Genomic DNA, 8,618 nt, shown 5'->3' with positions numbered 1-8,618 from the left:
ATAAAACAAAACAAAAACAGACTCATAGAAATAGAGATCAAAGTGGTGGTTGCCAGAAGGTAAAGGGGTGAAGGGAAAGGTGAAAAAGGTAAAGGGGGATATAATCAATAATAATTGTGATAAGTTTGCACGGTGACAGACGATTACTACACTCATTGTATTGATCACATTGTAAGGTATATAAATGTCAAATCACATTGTACACCTGAAATTAATTAATATAATATACTATAATACCAACTGTAGTTTAAAAAAAATTTTTTTAAATAAAAATAAATTATTGAACTTCTTTTAAAAGGAAAAACAACTTTGGTACTTATTATACAACCATACAACAAAAGAAAAACACAAATCAGAGACCAGTTTTATTATCAAAACATAGTTTTCTCTTTCTTCATTTGTTATATTTTTATCTCCCAAATCATAATGGAAAGCAAAATAAAGTATCTGCATTCCCACCATTTCAAATTTAATGGAGAAAGCTTTAAAACTTTTCCGTATTCTTTTCCAGTCTTTGTCTTTAAAAGAACATATTTTGATCTTTCCAAAAGAATGAACTGGCATTTTAAATCAATTTTAAAGAAAAAAGAAGGTATAAAAATAGTTTGCATGCATTTTTCATTTGAGCCTCGGTGGGGGAATATAATCTTAAATTTTCGTTTGTATTTTTTCATATTTTAGTAAATTAATTTTTGCTGAAAGATGTCCAAGATTAAGCATGGATAGTCAGCCTCACCAGGACACAACAGGCTTTTCACGTAAGACATGCTGCTTCGAAACACAAGCCTAAAAGAGTGGGATTGTTGATATTAATAATGAGATTGGGACCCCCTGATTGTGTAAAGAATCCATTTCTTCCATTATAACAATGCTGTGAACTTGGTTTGTTCTTAACCGTAGAATTGACTTGTCAATACATTTTGGATGGATGTGAACAGAAGCGAGGACGAGAAATGCCTAGCCTTGCCACTTAATGTAGAAGTCAAGGATGAGTGAACAAAGGTCAGAGCTGAAATAGCTTGTGTGTCTGGCTAAAGTAATGGTATGAGGCTATATCCACCACCTCCCTGGAGCATGCCAGCTGTCAAACCGTCTAGGAACATGTCACAAAGGGGTGACAGGGAAAATATATAGTAATCAACTTCACACATACTAATCAGTAGGAAAAATGGACAGTTATTTTAATGAATTATAAGACCACTTTTTATATCTTTAACAACAAACTTTTCTAAAGTTAATTCTATGATTCCCTCCCAGAGACCTGAAATACTGATAGATCAATTAATTACTAGTCTCACTCCCCACTCTGTCTGTTGAAGGACCAGCCAACATTTAAATAGATTGTAGGTATGCTAACATTTACAGGTATTTGTGTGAGTTTTGCAAAAGTTTGGAGGAGTAAGGTAACCTGTGAGTGGGGTTGGAAGTACTACCATGTTTCCCTGAAAATAAGACCTAACCGGAAAATAAGCCCTAGTGTGATTTTTCAGGATGACATCCTCTGAATATAGCCCCTAATGCATCTTTTGCAGCAAAAATTAATATAAGACCCAGTCTTATTTTCGGGGAAACATGGTAGATGTGGAGATCAGGTTTAGGGGGTAACCGAAGCAACTTAAGAGCTATTGGAGCAAATGAGAGGAAACAGAAGAGACAAAAAGTAAAAAGAACATATGGGCAGAGCTGGATTCAGGAAAGTTGGAAGAAGCATTAGAAAGGAGAGACGTCATGAAAAACAACGCAGTAATAACTCTGGGGTAGCCTGAGGACTGAGAGTCCAGGAATGTTCTGGAAAATTCTGGGGGAGAATCCATGCAAACTGCTGAGTCAAGATTCAGAGAGTTGTGGGAAGAACAGATCCCTTCTCAAGTCTGGGTGACCCAAGCAAAAAAGACTTGATTTGTTCCACAAGCAAAGAAACATAAAGGGTGGCATTTGACAGGAAGTAGTAAGAATCAAGGTTGAACTACGATGTGAAACTGATGTACAAGCTGATGGATGATAATAATTTCACATCTGTAGTCAGTGCACGGGAACTGCTGTGTATGGCTGTGTGTCCTTTTTAAGCTCTGCATGCCTGGTGTACACTCGATTGAAGAAAACGTGTTAAAGAAAGGAGAAAGGAGGAGGAGGAGAAGGTCATGAGTACACAAAGCTCAGGCTTTGGTCTTTGGAAGAGAATCTGGCTGCCCCCCAGCCAGCCCCACCAGAAAGGTACTCATGTGACAACATTAGGAAGGGCCCATCTCTTTAGAGGCCCTCCTGGACCAGGTTTAATCACAGTTAACATTAGACATACATAATTTTTTAAACCTTCCTAAATTATTACAACACACATTTTCTAACTGCATTGCAATTTACCATATCACTGACTTCTCAAGTTCCAGCTGCACATTGCCAACCATCTGTGGGCATTTCTACTCACTTGGGGGACCAAGTATATCTAAAACTAAACTCAGGAGCTCAGACCAGGTCAGTTCTCTTCTTTCAGTTCTGACAGAAACATGTACCTGGTAACCCACGCTCAGAGCCCCAAAGGTGGCCTTCAATCCTCTCTTCTGCTCCATTCTTATCTAATCAGGGGTCAGGTTCTATTTTTCTTTGGAATAGCTCTCACACCTGCCTTTGTCTCCCCATTTCTATTGCTACCACCTTCATTTAGACCCTGGTGGCTGTAGGAGCATGCTGTGGGGACCCTTACCCATCTCTGCTTCAGCCCGTCCTACACCCTCCTGCCGCATTAAGCTTCTCATAGTTTCCATCACAATATTCCCCTGGTCGGGAACCTTCAATACTTTTTCTCATAGGGGCCCAATTGTTTTCTGTAAGGGGTCATATATAAAGCGCTTTGTGGGCCATATGGTGTCTGCTGAAATGACTCAAAAACCTTACAGGGCAGAAACTACCCACAGACAATACCTGAACCAATGAGCATCACTGTGTCTCAATAAAACTTTATTTACAAAACAGTCAGTGGGCCAGACTTGGCCTGTGAGCCATAGTTTGTAGACCTCTGGATTAAAGTAACAATTTTTTTCGTTTGGCATTCATCACTTTCTTGAATTTGTACTCATTTTAAAACTCCCACCATTTCTCTAAAATATGCCCATTTCCCCAAGACGTTTTTATAGGTAACAAATTTATATTTAGAAATTAATTTCCTGCACATATATATGCATATTTTTAAAGATATGTAACAACGACTGATCCTATGGTAACAATATCTTTATTTCCACGTCCTTCTCCACCTCATTGCTCATCACTTCATTATTACTCCTAGAAAACATTTTTGAGAGCTGCCTTGAGACCTGAAGCCACTGTACCATTTTGAATGATGAATACTACTCAATTTGGTTATCTTAAAAGTCCAAAATCACTCCACAATAAAAACATGGGTGCTTGGGAAAAGCAAAGACTTCCAAGAACAATGTATGTTTTCCCTCCTTCTGGGTCCAAATCCCAGGCTTTGTTCTTTATTAGGTTTATTTACATGTTTAGGAATTAACCCAGTGCACGATAGCTTATCTATATTATTGTCTACATATTTGGGAAATGCTAAAGGAAGCAGGAAACCTCAATTACAAAAGACGTTTTCATTTTTTAAATTATCACTCTGAGAACAGGGCAATACGAGATATGTCTCAATGTGCTTAATATCAGTACACATTAAGCAGAGTTCTCTAATCTTAGCAGTTTTATCGCACAGTTGTCTCAAAAGAGAAAATAAATGGAGTTTAGGAGGAGCTAGCAGGAATCATAGAAACTAAAAGTCAGGCTGTCTGCTCAGCATCTCAGCTTTGCCACTAATTAGCTTTGTCTGTCAAACAAAGCTCTCTGAGCATCATTTTCTATATCTGTCAAATAAAAGGTTTGGACAGATCCAGTGGGACAAAAATGAATACAGAGGTACAAACCCTGTGGGAAAATGCAGTAGATGTATGTGTGTATATGTCGGTCTCTTCTAGACTGAAGCTTTTTGAAAGCTTGTTCATTCACCTCAGAATCCTTCCATTGCTAATATAGTACCGTGCACGTAGGCTGGTGTTTGCTGAGTGAATCACCCAATAATCATGAATATCCACCTCTAATATGTGGCAAAGTTGCAAAAAAGGGGAGAGGGCATTCTATTCACTTAGGGTGCAGAGAGGTTGCTGCACTCCATGATAGGGAGGTTAGTAGACTTGTAGTGTAGGGTTTCTTTCTGGTTCTAGCCCTTAACTTAATTTGCTAGATGATCTTAGAAGAGTTACTCAACTCCTCTAGATCTTAAAATGACATGTAAAGTGTAAATAAACATGAATGCCCCCTCTTTTTTTTTTTTAACTCATAAGGGTCATAGTACAGCCATCCCTAGGAAATAATGGTTGGAAAAATACAGAAGGCCATGTCTCATTGGTAACCATGACTAAAATGAGTTGTATAATGCTGTGACTGTATTCCTGCCTCATGGTGTCTTTGGCTAGGCAGACGATAAAAACAGGTTGAAATGGCTTTACCATTCTTCTTTTTTCAACTCAATTTTCCCTAAGTTAACCAGAGATTCTATTCCACAAAAGAAGCAGACCATTGTCACAAGTTTTCTGGGAGTGTCCATTTATCCTTCCCCCTTCCTTCTTAGAGCTCAGATGGAAACAGCCACGCAGGGCCCTGCAGTCTCAGTAGTGCTCAATGAGTGTCACCATGTTCCACACCAAAGACATCCACAGGTCGCTAAAGGGGGAATTCTTTCCCTCATATTGGTTTTCTAACACTTTTCATATCACTTTATTTTTTTTATCTCAATTGATGGTTAAAAGCCAGAGTCCACTGGAAAGTTTTATGTGGCAGTTTGTTTTTCTTCTAAGACTATCGACACGTTTATGAAGAACTTAATGACTCTGATGACTCAATAGATTAGTAAGGGTTGACAAAGATCCTTTTCATTTATACTCACCCATGTCCAAACTGATGTGAGGTACTACACTGGGTTAAATAGTGCCCCCCCCCCCAAGTTCATGTCCACCTGGAACCTCAGAATGTGATCTTTTTTGGAAATAGTGTCTTTGCAGATGTAACTAGTTAAGAGGAGGTCACACTGGATTAGGGTGGACCCTAAATCTAATGACTGGTGTCCTTACAAGAAGAGGAGAGGACACACAGAGTCACATAGGGAGGAGGCCATGTGACCATGGAACAGAGATTGAAGTGATGCGTTTACAAGCCAAAGAACACCAAGGATTACTGGTAGCCACCAGACGCTAGGAGAGAGGCATGGAAGATTCTCCCTCAGTGCTTCCGGAAGGAACCAATCCTGCCAACACCTGGATTTCAGACTTCTAGCCTCTAAAACTGTTAGAGAATATTTTTCTGTTGTTTGAAGCCACCCACTTTATGGTAATTTGTTATGGCAGCCCTAAGAAATGAATACAGGTGCTTCACAAGTTAATCATAATACACAATAGAATGATTGGGAAAGCAACAAAGGAGCCACCATATACAAACAGCAAAGGGGATCAATGTGTGCAGGCATCCCAGATGAGAAGATTGGGGTTGGGGTGTTTTTTTGGTAGCTGAATCACAAAGGAAAACACATTGGATTATATAGTTTTGATTCTCCAACAAAGAGAATATACAAATTGATTTAAAGAGACAGACCTGTTTATTTTTCCATGGGATAAAAAAGGGAATTTATCACATAATTCCTTGTACAGAGCCATTAAAGAACATGGTACCATCTTCAAGAAAGTTTTACCAAATACTGTTAGACCTCCCCAAAACTTATAGCCCATGTAGTCATGAGAAAATTGTGAGACAAATCCCAATCGTGGGGCATTCTACAAGACGCCTAAATAGTCCTCCTCAAAACTGTCAAGATCATCAAAAACAGTCTGAGAGATAGTTACAAGAGAAGCCAAAGGAGATGGACAACTAAATGCAATGGCAGGTCCTGGATGGGATCCTGGGACAGAAAAAGGACATTAGAGGAAAAGTAAGAAAATCCGAATAAACTATGCACTTCAGTTAATAATGATTCAATATAGGTTTATTCATTGTAACAAATGTACCATCTAACGTAAGCTAAAAATATTAATAATGGGGGACTGGGTAAGGAGTATAAGGAACTCTCTGAACAACCTTCTCGATTTTTCTGTAAACCTAAATCTATCTACAAAATGAAATCTATTTCTAAAATTCTGTTAAATGTACAATTCTCACATGACCTTTCTGTAAAAGACTGGCAAAGATTCTTATATCCAATGTTTTCACATTTAAAAACCTATCGAAGGTAACATACATCAATAAAAGTGCATAGATTATAAGTGTACAACTCAATACATTTTCACAAAGGGGACGATTCACCACCCAAGAAACAGAAGGTAGTAAGCAGCACCCCAGAACCCCCCTCACATCTCTTCCTCTCCCAACACCCTCCCCACCAGGGCACCACCATCCTGATTTCTAAAGCCATGAATTAGTTGTGCTTAGTTTTGAAATTCATAGAAATGAATCATAGAACGATCTCACACTGTATTTTCATAGACACCACTGTTCTCATCTCTACGACTTTTTAAAATTTCTCGAATCTTATAAATTGTGAGAAAATGTATCATTTTTTTACGCTCTACCATGTCAGACATCCTAAGTCAAGTTTCCGAATCCAGTAAAGGCATGAATTGACTGCAGTGTGTTGTAACTAAGCCGACCTCCATCAAGGTTGCCATGTCAATCTCTTCACACTCAGAACTAGTCACTTTAAAAAGGTGGAAGACCAATCATGGAGATCGCCTTGTGTTTGCAAATAATTTTTTCTTACTTTGAGTAGGCTATTAAAATATGAGAGTGTAGAACGTAGTCATTTTTATTACAAATAAAAAATTTACTATAAAGCTACATCCATATGCTAAGTGTTGTAAATACTTTATAGGAATATGCTCCTTAGTAAATGCTTAAAATTCAAGATTGAATGGCTTAAATGAGGTGGGAGGCATAGAAATGCAACTAAGTAGTGAAAGTTCCAACTTGGTACCACAATCAGAGTGAAAACCCTGAATGACTTGAGATTGCCTTTGGAGGGGTTTAAGCTATAGGGCTTGATGGGGGGAAATTGGGCTTTACGAGGTGTTAAAATAAGCATAACCCTAAAATTAGCAATGGGAGTTATGGGAAGGGGTAGGAAGTAAGGTGGGGAATGGAGAAGAAACATTTAGTCAAAAGACAATGGAATAATTCATATTGAAAAGAGAGTTTCAACAGTGAGATGCCACTTCACCCCCACAGGATGGCTATAATTAAAAACAGACAATAATAAGTGTTGGTGGGGATTCAGGGAAATCAGAACCCTCACACACTGCTGGTAGGGATGTAAAATGGTGCAGCCGCTGTGAACAGAGTCTGGCTGTTCCTCAAACAGTTAAATATAGTTACTGTATGACCCAGCAACCGCACTCCTAGGTATTTCTCCAAGGGAATTGAAAACATATGTCCACGCAAAAAGTTGTACAGGAATGCTCATAATTCATAATAACCAAAAAGTAGAAGCAACCCAAATGTCCCTAACCTAATGGATGGATATACTTAGAAATAATTAAAGTGGCCTACCCACATAATGGAATATTATTTGGCCATAAAAAGGCTAAATAAAGTACTGAGACATGTTACAGCATGGAGAAACCTTGTAAACATTATGCTAAGTAAAAGGAGCCAGTCACAAAAGGCCACATATTATATGATTGCATTAATATGAAATGACCAGAATAGGCAAATCCCTGGAGACAGAAAGTAGATGAATAGTTGTCTAGACAGAAAGTAGATGAATAGTTGAGGAGTGACTGCTTTATGGATATGGGGTTTTTTGGGGAGATGATGGTTGCACAATTCTGTGAATATACCAAAAACCATTCAATTGTATACTTTAAGAATTATATCTCATAAAGCTATTATATATTTTTAAATGAGCCTCAACTTTCTTCATCATTCCTGTTGAAACACAGAACTGTGCAACTGTGAACTTCTTGGCACTGAAAAACCTAACACTTCAAGTCTGCAGAGGACTTCCAGAAATTTCTATACCGTCCTAAACGTTCTGGTTTACGGAGGAGGAGGAGAAAAAAGGTGCCCATATATAACACATTTGTAATACGTTTCAATTCAAGTTTTCCCAGCATGAATTCCCTTTGAAAACACACAGCAACCAAAGGCTTCTTTGCCACGTATCACTTAATTCCTACGTAGCTATAATAGGGAGGCAATGAATGACAGATTGCATAAATGGCACAGTTATGTTCCAGCTGGCTGATCTAAAGCAGTCAGCTTATATTTTTTTTAAAGATCCTTGGAATTTACACAACTTTTTATGTTTTGCCCCTATGTTAAATGTTATTTTGATATTTACTTCTTGAGAAGAAATCATCTGTAACATGGCCTCAGTTACTGTTTGGAAGAAAATCTCTAATGTTTTTTCTTCATGTTTTAGTGTTTATGCATGCTGACAAAGGCTTCAAAAGGCTAGGTGGTAGAATTCCAGGACCCTTCACTTTTTTTTTTCAGTATTCCTACAAATAAAAGTTGGCCATGTTTTATTATTTAATGATAGCGTATGATTTTAGACAGTATTTGTATACATTTTTTCCACTCAGCTT

This window comes from Rhinolophus sinicus, linkage group LG18, assembly GCF_036562045.2.
Source record: "Rhinolophus sinicus isolate RSC01 linkage group LG18, ASM3656204v1, whole genome shotgun sequence".
Lineage (NCBI taxonomy): Eukaryota > Metazoa > Chordata > Mammalia > Chiroptera > Rhinolophidae > Rhinolophus > Rhinolophus sinicus.
Note: the sequence above shows the minus strand (reverse complement) of the source record.